General features: G+C 46.8%; 1 pseudogene; it reads left to right on the top strand.

Annotated features, from left to right (window-relative positions):
* The first annotated feature begins 1 nt into the window (after position 1).
* LOC127315947 (uncharacterized) lies at positions 2 to 2,553 on the top strand (annotated as a pseudogene).
* The last annotated feature ends 9,692 nt before the right edge of the window (positions 2,554 to 12,245 follow it).

The following is a 12,245-nucleotide window of genomic DNA, read 5'->3' as shown; positions in this document are numbered from 1 at the left end:
AATGGGGCCGGACAGCAAAAAAACTTCAGGTTCAACGGAGTACCAGCTGAGGAACTACCTTCTTCTGCTAGCCACTCTGGTAGCGACGGTGACATATGCGGTGGGGCTCAACCTGCCAGGGGGAATCTGGCAGGACACACAGGATGGACACCTTGCCGGCGGCCTGATCCTTCATGATACCCACTACAACCGTTACATCGTGTTCTACTACTGCAATGTGACGGCATTCGTCGCGTCACTTGTGGTATGCTCCTCCCCCTCGTCCAGAACAGCACGAGTAAACCCTGGGCTGCTGCGCTGCGGGTGGTCATGGTTCTCAATTTACTTGCCCTCATGGGGGCCTATGCTTCTGGGAGCTGCCGTGATGCATTCACAACCATCTACTCCTCAGTGATAATGTCTGTCGTCTTCGCCTAGATCGTGATTGCTCTCTTCACCTATGTCTACTCCGAGAAGAAAGACAGGGACAAACACAAGAAAGAGGACACTGAGAACAAGGAGAAGGGTCTTGTCAAACAAGATGAGAACCCTGAGAAGCAAGGCGAGGATTCTCACGACCACAAGTGTGAAGCATGTCGTCTGTACATCGAAACAGTCCATCTGGCCTGTCTGGCCCATCTTACTAGTCTTGCCCGTCTGACCTGTCTGACCCGTCAGGCCCATCTGTAAGGTTCATTGCATTATATGGGTTCATTACCATTGCACTGTGGCCTTGTTGGTGCCTACTGCTGCTCGGAGCTGCAGGGAGCTTGACACCACCATCTATGTTGTTTCTCTAATCGGCGCAGTTGTTGCATACATCTTCCTTCAAGTGGCTATTACCAACGCCATTACAACAAAAGATCCAAAATGGCTGCAAAAGATAAGGAAACTATCTGTTGAGCCAGAAGGCCCCATAGGTGCACATGCTGCTGGGAGTGGCACAGACAAAGAAGATGCCAAGTTGGATAACAGGCGAGAAGCATATCCACCACCATCTATGTAAGCACTAGTTCTTACCCCTTTGTTTCCTGCAACTTGACTATGTTTAACTCTGTACTGTGAAATTACCAGGGACAAAGAAGCACACAGGGAAAAGCAGAAGCCAACGAAGCACCGGGAAAAGCCAAGACTGGCAAAGCATTAAACAGGGCCGACGAGGCTCCGGCAAGCGAAGCACTGGTAAAAGCACGCAATCTTGTTATATTGCTTGATACTCTCATTGTGAGCATCACATACCAAGCTGGGCTAGATCCACCAGGCGGCCTCTGGCCAGATGACCAGGATGGGCATAAGGGGTGGAGATCCAATACTGCTCACAACGCACCCTACACGGTACAAGGTGTTTTTCTATAGCAACTCGATCAGCAGCTTTTGTGGCGTCATTAATTGTCATCACAATGGTTCGGAGTAGTTCCCTACTTAAGTGCCATACACTGGAGGCAGCCATGTTATTGGATTTATTCGGTCTCATAGGTGCATATGCTGCTGGGAGTTGCAGGGATGTAAGCACCTCCATAGTCCATATACGTCCTTGCCTTGGTTGGAGGTGTCTTTATCTATGTGGTGATTCATATTGTTTTCTTCACATTAGACCACAACAACAACCAAGAAGATGCCAAGTTGGATAATAGGCATGAGGTGTTGCTGCTCTTAGCAATCTTGGTTGCTGCACTCACTTATCAAGCTGGGTTGACCCCACCTGGTGGCTTCTGGTCAGCAGATGACAACTTGGGACACCATGCAGGATTCCCGGTCCTCCTAGATAACTACCCTCCGCGTTAAGGATATTCTTTTACTGCAACGGGATGAGCTTCATGGCATCCGTAGCTCTAATTGTCCTCCTTGTGAACCCGAATCTATACAAGCCAGGCATACGGTGCTATGCACTCTAATGTTTGCATGGTGGCAGGCATGTTCGGGCTCATGGGTGCATATGCTGCTGGAAGCTCCTACTCAGTGCGAACTTCCATCTATGTATTAACATTGGTTGCTGCAGTGTTCGCCTATGTAATATTGCAAGTAGTCATCTTCTGGATTAAAAACAAGACCCCTGAACAAGTAGCCAGCAGCAGCAATGTGCCCTCTGATCCGGAAAATGGGTCCTCTCCCCAAGATGAAGAGGTAAATTTTTCTAAAGAAAAAAAAAAAGAGAAGGGCCTGCGGGAGTACCTGATGCTGCTAGGAGTCTTGGCCGCAAGTGTGACATATCAGACCGGTCTAAAACCACCAGGCGGCCTCTGGCAAGACAACAGCAACGGACACACTGCCGGCAACTCAATCCTCCACGACATCAACAGAAGCCGGTACCATGCTTTCTTCTATAGCAACTCCACTTCGTTCATAGCTTCTATTGTAGTTGTCATGTTGCTCCTTCCAAAGACGCTGCACAACCACAAGTTGCAACTCTGGCCAATGCACACGGCAATTTTGCTAAACATGCTCGGCCATGCAGCAGGCAGCACAAGGGATTGGGAGACGTCCAAGACTGTCATCTATCTAGCCATCCCTGTGCTGGTCTATATTACAGCCTATGCAGCCTACTCATTCTATCAGAAGAAAAAGAAAGAGTAAAGTCTGAAAAAAACCTAGAACTCGTAGGTAGTGTTGGGATCAAACCCTGAACTCCAAATCCAGAAAATCAACACCCTAAACTTGGCGTTCCGGTCTAAAGCGGCGTTTAGGGCATCTCCAACCGGGCGACCCAAACGGACGCGCTGGGCCGTCCGTTTTGGGCCGTTTGCGTACCCGAGCGGACGCGCGGACGGAGCCCCGCGTCCGCGCGTCCGTTTGGGTCGCAGGCTGCGCCAACGCAGCGGCCACCCATTTGGCCATTTGGCCTATTTCTTTGGAAAATAGGTCCTCTGGCCACAGATCCTTATAAACAATGTCTAACAAATATAGAATAATATCTCGTAAACATAGAAGAATATATAATAAACATAAAATATTATCAAATAGCATAAAATATTATCAAATGTAGCATGATAAATCAAATAAAATGTGCCATAGTTTGAGAAAAATATAAAAATTACAATTGAGATTGTCTAACTCAATTTGGGCGCTCGAGGATCTCCTTCTGTCTCTTCTCGAACCAAGCTCTCTTTGCCTCGCTCATGTTGGTCAAGTCGGCGTTCATGATGAGGTTGTCCTCGGCTTGGCGTTTGAGCTCAACTTCCTTCGCCTTCAGCTCCACCTCTTTGGCCCTTGCCATTGCTATGAGCTCAAGTTCTCTCTCTTTGAGCTCAAGTTCTTTAGCTTTGGTCTTGGTGACAAGGTATCAACTTGTCAATGCCTATGGATTGTAGGCTAGGGTTTAGTTGGAAGTAGAGGGTAAGTAGATCTCGAAGGTTTCAGCCGAAAAGTACTCGACGAATATGAAAACTAGGGTATGCAGACAATGATTCGATTGATTCTTCGTCCCTCGACTCCCCCTTTATATAGGAGGTGGAGCCGAGGGATTCGTGCTATACAAGTTTACAGAGTCCGGGACGGTTTCTAACTCATCCCGCCAGATTACAAACAACACTTCCTATTACAACTCTATCTTTCCTTAGTAAATCTTGGGCTCCCGAATCTTCTTATTCTTCGGGTATTGGGCCTCCAGTAAACCCCGGGTACCATCTTCGGCAGGCCCATTTGGGATGCCTATGTCAGTAGCCCCCGAGATTTTGCTTGAATCGTAGAATCAGGGAAAATCTCCACTGTTTATTTTTATTCGGAAGCTTTAACTTTTTTATACTTCTTCACATAAAATTCTATATTGTACAGGGATAATGGTAGTTGGGGCTAGTTCATCTGACGGATCAGGTACTAGTTAACTGCTCTAGTGGCAATCCGCAAAAACCTACTTCAAAATCACGTCCCTGGACATGATCTCGGGATACTGGTGTAAACTTCGACAGGTGCCGCTTAAGGTCTTACCATTCTGTCGAGTCCCGCCGAATTTAACGGCTACCAAACGCGTCCGTTAGGATTTTTCTTCGTATCTGTTGATACGGATAAAAGTAGCAGAGCGCAGTCTTTGGCGATGCCACGCCCAGCAGAACGGATCTGGGGTCTTACCTTCGCAAATTTGCGGCATTCAGAAATTGATCGCAACTTCGGCGTTCTGAGAATATATTGTCGAGTGCTTTTCCGGCTGTTGGAATGGCACATTTTATCGAGTCAAATATGACTTATATTGCTCTCCCGATGGGAGTATATGTAGAGTTAATTATAACTCGAAATATACTCTCTTGCTTTTCTATTTTTCCTTTGTTAATTTCATCGGGCACGCGAACAGCGTTCCCGATGGGAGTAGCCCCCGAGGCTACAACCAAGAACTTGTGCTTGGTTGGAGGCTCAACATTTTAGTCCACCTTGTCGCTATATTGTCATTATTTCCCAATATGATCTTTTTCTTCTTCTCTCTTTTTTATCTCTCGGGTGCGCGAACAGCGCTCCCGATGGGAGTAACCCCGAGGCTACAACCAAGGACTTGTGCTTGGTTGTAGGCTCCCGCAATTTCTATATTTGTCATACTCGAAAATTTACTTTTTTCCGAAGTAGCCCCCGAGCATTTGGGCAAAAACTTGTATTTGATCAAAGGCTCCCGAAGTATTGAATAATTCTTTCTGTCGCCACTCTTCTTTTATTTTTCTTGTCGACATTCTTCCCTTAATCAAATTTACTTCATCCTTCTCGAATAGTCGTGATTTTTCTGCCCTGTGGGTCCATTGCTTCTACCACGTTGACACGTCGTGCAAGTGGGGGACACACGTCCTCCGCTTTTTCTGGCGCACGTACAGTAACGCCTATCTCAGTAAAAATACCTTTTTACCCTTGTATCTAGAAGATCTATTCTCACCACACGATTTCTTCATCCAACGGCACACGGCTTCACCCGATTCTTATATAAACCTTTCTTCAACCTCCGTTCATCCCCTCGCTTGCGCCGCTCACCTGTTCCTCTTCGCAAAACTTCTCCTGCGCCCAATCTTTCTCTGATCTTCCGCACTCACACACATTGCTCTGTCATTGCCGTTGATGCCACCGCGCGTGCGTCTGACTCGCCACAGCACTCCGGAATCCAAGATGGCCGCCGAGGATCTTGAGTGGGAGAGATCCAAAATCTCCAACCAAGACACCAACATGCTGAAGAGGCTTGGCCTCATGAAGAAGGAGGACGCCATCCGCTTTCCTAGCGAAGAAAGCTACCCCAAGCCTCCAATGGAGTATCGGGTTAGTTTTGTTGATCATCTCATCCGCGGCCTCTCGACCCCAATCCACGATTTCCTCCGCGGTCTTCTTTTTGTTTATGGGATTCAATTGCACCAATTGACCCCCAATTCCATCCTTCACATTTCTATTTTCATCACACTTTGCGAATGCTTCCTCGGAATCCCTCCCAATTGGGCTCTGTGGAAACGCATTTTCTGCCTCCGCCGCAATGGCTCCCACAACGTCACTTATAACATAGGTGGCGTTGTTATCTGTGTTCGTACGATGTCGACTATTTCGACGTCAAATTTCCTGATTCTGTCCAAGGATGGCGCAAAAGTGGCTCTACATTCACGAAGAAAGCGCCAACTCCGTTGAGCACAACATAGTTCCTTTCGACGGAAGTGCCAAAATTCAGCGCCGCCGCTCCTGGGATGCCGAAGCTTCCGAGGAAGAGAAAAAGGCGACAGAGGCGCTCATGTCTCGTATTCGTCAGCTTCAAAACACTCGAGGCAAAGAGCTGTCTGGTGTTCAAATCACTGCCTATTTCCTTAGGATTAGAGTGCAGCCTCTTCAGGCTCGCAAAAATCCCCTTTGGACGTATTCTGGTAAAAATGACGCCAACAGAATCTCCGGTGATCTTTCCACCAAGGACTTGGAGAAGTTGATTCGAAGACTTTCTCGCCTGGGTAAAGACCCAATTCCTTCCTCTTGTCGCGTGGAACCGTACAGCGCCGCCAATCCACTCCCCGAGGTATTTTGTCTTGCCGAGTTTTTACCTTGTTTTGCACTTTCTCTGCATCTCATTATATTGTCATCTCTTTTAATTTTCCTTCTGGTCACTATTTTTTACAGAACCATCCTACTATGACTTCCCTTCCTCCTCTTCCGGAGGGTGGAGAAGTCGAAGAACAGGCCATCGTTGCCGAAGATACTCAAGGTTCCTCTATTCGTGAAAGTGAAGTCGCGGGTTCTCACAAATCTGCGGCTTCTCATGAAAAAGAAGTTGAGTCTGAAGCCAGTGAATCGACGCAATCCCTTCCTCCTGCTGTTTCTCCAAAGAACAAAAGGAAAAGGACTGATGTTGAAGATTATGGCACCTCTAAGGCTGAAGAAGTTGTTCCTTCTCATCCGAAGGCAGCTTACGATCCTTATGTTGAATCCCTCATCAGCTCGTAAGTCGTCTTTATTTCTCTCTATTTTTGTACTCGAAATATTTATCTTGTCTTGCTTTTTATGCTGCCGATTTTTTGATTAATAGCGATGACGAGGAAGAAGTTCCAACTACTGACGTGGCTCCTCGGACAAGCACGTCACGTACTGTACTTGCCTCAGACACGCTAGTTGAAGGAGAAGAAACCTCGCCTCCTCAACAAAACGTCGTCACCACTACTCCGCCATCAAGCCCCCTTGCTCCTTCACCAAAAAGGGCAAGGGTTGAAAAGATTATTGAACCTGCCCCTCAGTTGGGCAGTTCGTCGACTCTGCTCCTAGATGATGTAAGCTTGTCGACATCTATATTTTCCTTATTTTGTTTTTTCACACCTTTTCTCTTTTTCATGCCGATGTTTTTCTTTCTGTGTTCACGTTGAACAGCCTATGATCAAGGATCTTCTCCGCATCGGTTCCCAATTTATTGGGTACCGTGAATATGCTAATAGAGCCGAAGGTAACGACTTTTGTACTTGCTGTTTTTCCTTGATTTTTTACTCCTGTTGCTTGTCGCGATTTTTGATCTTTCTTCTCTTTTTTTTCATATCTCGATAGAGAAACTTGCAGAGGCTAACGAACGCGCCGACGCACTTTCTCGAAAACTTGAGCAAAGTGAGGCGGCTCGCAAGAAAGCGGACCTCGCTGCTAGCAAAGCCAAGGCCGAAGCTGATGAAGCCAAGGCGAAAGCTGCTGGTGTCGAGGAACTGCAGAAAAAGCTTAAGGATGCTACAGCTGCTTTAGATGAGCACAAAGCTGCGCAAGCTTCTCGTGAAGAAGGAATCCTCAAGCGCCTGAAGACTCAGAGTCGCCGCACTTTCGGTAATTTTACTGCTCCCTTCTATTTTTATGAGAATCTTTGTTTCTTGTCTTTTCACTAATACTTTGTTTCCTTGACAGTCCAAACAAACCAGGATTTTGATCTGACGAATCCTGTCGATGATCCGGTCCTTGACGCACTTTCCTATCTGGAGCTTCATGGGTCCGAGATTCGTGAAGGTGTATCGAACGCTAACGCAGTATTGTCGGCATTGTTCCCCTACTTCTTCCCGAAGAAGGAGGAGCCTGCGACTTTCCTCAACCTTGCCAAGATGTTCAATACACCGGAAGACCTTGGACTGAAGATGCGCCAAGAGAATATGAAGGTTGCCGTTGAAAACACTGTTGCCTTGATTGCTGACAGTCGACAGACTATCGACTGGATGAAAGTTGGCGACACCGAGCAAATAGAACAATCAAGGTGGAAGTCGCTGATCAAGGCAGCCAAGCCCAACACGAAGAAGATCTTGGCCTATCTCGGGATTAAGCCAGCGTCGACTCCTAGCTCGTCAAGGCCGGAGGTCTAGTTGCATGTCTCTGTTTTTCTTTGTTTCTTTTGCTTTTGTCGCCAAAGTAGTCGTTTGGCGACACGTATTTTCTTAGCTCCACTGTAATGCCCTTGTAATTATTCCAAGAGATTAATGAAAAACTCTATCTTTGCTTGTCGTTTGATTTTATCCTGTTTATATTTCAGTTGATATTTGATAACTATACTCCAACTTCCGCTCCTTCCAATGTGTCGCCTTCTTCTTCTCGCGCGAGGAGAGCTTTTGCTGATACTGCACCTGTCGACGATACCTTGTCGCAAGAACTGGACGAACTTCGACAGCAGCTTCAGTATGCGAAGAAGCAAACACTTGTGATGATGGAACAATCTCGCAAGTCATCTGAAGCCGAAAAAGTTGCTCTCCAGCAAGCTCGCGAGGCCGTGGCTGCTAAGGAAATTGCTGCTTCCGAGGCTGAAAAGGCGACTACTCGAGAAAATTTCATGCTCGAATTAATGAATGAAGCCAGTGCAGATATGTCGGGTATGCCTGTTTCATCCTCTGATATCTTTCATCTTCATGCTATTGTCTCTTAAAGGTTTCCACTTCTTTGTTTTGATAGGTGCCTTTACTGATGCTGCTGCCGAGGAAGAGAGGGTAAGTGCTAGGACAAACCTCCTTGTTAATCTTTCCCTGGACCATGGTTCTTTGTTTTGGGCTACCCCGGAGAGGACCCGCCAAATTGTCAGATTTCAAGATCGCACCTCTCAAACTCGCGATTTCCTTGACTTCTGTACCAAGACCTTGTCCATGGTTTACAACTCCATGTTTCCTCGGAACGTCCAACCAAAAACTCTTCCTGAATTGATGGAAAGGTTCAAGGATGCTCGCAGTATCCATGATTTTGTCAAAGCTCAACTAGTAGCTGGCGCCAGATTTGCTCTTATCATGCTCCAGATCTGCCACTCGAAGCTTGACCTTACCCAGGTTGTCGAGAAGGTTCACCAAAAGGTAAAACGTCGGAGAGTTGGTGTTGACAGGATTAACACGAAGGTTACGCCCATAGCCGAAGAAATGATTGAGGACCTGCTTCGGATGGATGCCGACTTTTTTGCCGATGGCCATTATGCCGATTTTCTTGGTGCTGCTCCTGAGGAAAACAAAATTACTCTTGATGACATACTGAATCAAGACTAGTTATTTTCTTCTTGTAGATATTTCTTCTTTGTAATCCATGACTATATTGTAAAGCGATCATTATATTTCTCTGTTTGTCTAGCCCCCGAGTGTTTCGGTGACTCTTTACTATATTTGTATATTTGCGAGGTTTTTGAACCAAGGCATTTATATATTTAAGGCGAATATGAGCCCCCGAGCTTTTTATTGAGTACTATTTTGTATTTTTATTGACTCACGAGGTATTTGAATACCAAGGCAAGGTTTTTCTTTTGTCGATGAACTATATTGAAATTCGTCGGAGCAAAGACTTTGGTCATGTCGATAAAGAAGAAAAGTTATATTGTCACTATCTTTATTATATTGCAGCACCGCGAGCCCGCCTCATTAAAAACCTTCTCCGGCCCCACTCGGTGCCCCGAAAAAGGAAAAGAGTGCGTCTGAAAACTCGCGGGCGTTTCAGTACATTGAAGTTTTACAAGGACTATATTTCGACTCTAGGCGTAGAACCGCCTAAGTTGCGCCACGTTCCAGGGGTTTGGCTCCTCCACCCCTGTCTTCTTGTCCTTTATCCTGTATGCTCCTCCTCCGATTACTTCCGTGATGATGTAAGGGCCAAGCCACGGTGACTCGAGTTTTTCATGACTTTTTTGCGTGAGCCGAAGAACTAAGTCGCCCACCTGAAAAGATCTTGGCCGCAAACGTCGACTGTGGTAATTCTTCAAGTCCTGTTGATATTTGGTTACCCGAGATAATACTTCATCTCGAGCTTCATCAAGTGCGTCGACGTCGTCCTCTAGCGCTCTTCTCGATGTTTCTTCATCGTATTCAGCGACACGTGGAGAGTTGTGCTCTATCTCGATTGGTAGTACTGCTTCTGCTCCATGAACCAGAAAAAACGGAGTTTCTGCGTTCTTTGTGTTTGGTGTTGTTCGGATGCTCCACAACACGCTTGGTAGTTCTTCGGCCAGGTATGTCGAGCTTTTCAGTGGTCCTTACAAAGGTGTCTTGCTGCCCTTGCCGCTGATGCCAGTGGCTTTCTCGGCTGGCCCATTGGTTTGAGGATGTGCGGCGACGCAAAGTTCAGCTTAATACCTACCTCTTCGCAATAATCTTTGAATTCATGGGATGTGAAGTTACTGCCGTTGTACGTGACGATCTTTGTGGGGCACTCCAAATCTGAAGACGAGGCCTTTTACGAATTTTACTGCGGATGCTCCGTCTGGTGAATTTATCGGCTTCGCTTCTATCCACTTTGTAAACTTATCGACAGCTACCAGCATATACTCCTTTCCTCCTGGCCAGGATTTGTGCAACTTGCCCACCATATCAAGTCCCCATTGAGCAAAGGGCCATGACAATGGTATTGGTGCTAGCTCTGCTGCTGGAGAGTGAGGTTTTGCGGCAAACCTTTGACACGCGTCGCAAGTTCTTACTATGTCCTTGGCGTCCTCGATTGCTGTCAACCAGTAGAATCCTGCCCGAAAAACTTTGGCTGCGATAGCTCGACTACTTGCGTGGTGGCCACATATTCCCTCGTGTACATCCTTCAGAATTATTCTTCCTTCTTCTGGTGTGACGCACCTTTGCAAGACGCCTGAAATACTTCGCTTATACAATTCTCCCTTGACCACCGTGAAAGCTTTGGAGCGTCGAATTACTCGCCTTGCCTCGACTGGATCGTCGGGTATTTCTTTCCTGAGGATGTATGATATGTACGGCTGCATCCATGGTACCTGTATCACCATGACCAGGTCCTGATCTTCTTCTTATTCCTCTTGCTCTTCCTTGGTAGCCCCCGAGGGTTTCTTTTCCTTCTTTTTTGATTTTGTCGACTTAGTGGATCTTTCTGTTATCTCTTCCCAGAATACCCCTAGCGGGACTGCAAGGCATTGAGACCCGATATTTGCAAGAACGTCGGCTTCGTCGTTGCTCAATCTACTAATATGATTTACTTCGCATCCATCGAACAACTTCTCGAGCTCGTTGTACACCTCCTTGTATGCCATCATGCTATCATTGACTGCGTCACATTGGTTCATAACTTGTTGAGCCACCAACTGTGAGTCGCCAAAGATTTTCAGTCGGGTTGCACCACAGGCTTTCGCCATCTTCATCCCGTGTATGAGGGCCTCATATTCTGCTTCATTGTTAGATGCGTTGGGGAACGTCATCCGAAGGATGTACTTCAACTTGTCGCCTTCAGGTGATATGAGTACTACTCCTGCGCCAGCTCCTTCTAGTCTTTTGGACCCGTCGAAGTTCATGGTCCAAGTTCTCGACAAATCTGGAGGTCCTGTATTTTGCAACTCCATCCACTCTGCGATGAAGTCCGGCAGTATTTGCGATTTTATTGCTTTTCTTTTTTCATACGTGATGTCCCGAGGGGAAAGTTCTATTCCCCAAAGGGAGACACGACCCGTAGCTTCTGGGTTGTTCAGTATATTTGACAAGGGAGCTTCATTGACCACTATGATCGGATGGGCCGAACAAGAGTGGCGCAATGTTCGTGCCGTCCTGAATACACCACATGCTAACTTTTGGGACTGCGGATACCTTAGTTGTGATGGCGCTAACACTTCGCTGACCACGTATACTGGCCTCTGCACGCCGTGGAGTTTTCCTTCTTCTTCCCTTTCGACAACTAGCACCGTGCTCACCACTTGGGGTGTGGCTGCGATATATAGCAGGAGGGGTTCCCTTTCTTTTGGTGCCACCAGAATTGGCGGTGTCGAAATTGTGCGCTTCAAATCCTCGAAAGCTCTGTCGGCTTCTTCGTTCCACTGGAATTTATCTCCTTGTTTTATCAAAGCGTAGAACGGCAGTGCTTTTTCTCCCAGCCTAGCGACGAATCTGCTCAGAGCTGCGACTCGCCCCGTTAGCTGTTGTATCTCCTTCAACTTTGTTGGCTTCCTCATTGTTACGATAGCCTGTATTTTGTCGGGATTTGCTTCAATCCCTCTTGCTGAGACTAGAAACCCCAAAAGTTCTCCTGCTGGGACGCCAAAGGAACACTTCGTCGGGTTCAGTTTGAGGCAGAACTTATCAAGGTTGTCGAAGGTTTCCTTGAGATCCTCGATCAGCGTTGCCCCCTTTTTTGATGTTATGACGACATCATCAATGTATACTTGCACGTTCTTCCCAATCTGTGTCGCCAAACACTTCTGCATCATCCTTTGATATGTTGCTCCCGCATTTTTTAGACCAAAGGGCATTGTTCTGTAGCAAAACACGCCGTAAGGTGTAATAAACGCGGTCTTTACTTCATCTTCTTCTTTCAATCTGATCTGGTTATAACCAGAATATGCATCCAGGAAGGAAAGACGTTCACATCCAGCCGTGGAGTCGATAATTTGATCGATCCTCGGGAGGGGA

Source organism: Lolium perenne, chromosome 7 (assembly GCF_019359855.2).
Source record: "Lolium perenne isolate Kyuss_39 chromosome 7, Kyuss_2.0, whole genome shotgun sequence".
NCBI classification, from domain to species: Eukaryota; Viridiplantae; Streptophyta; class Magnoliopsida; order Poales; family Poaceae; genus Lolium; species Lolium perenne.
This window is presented reverse-complemented; position numbering and strand designations above follow the sequence as displayed.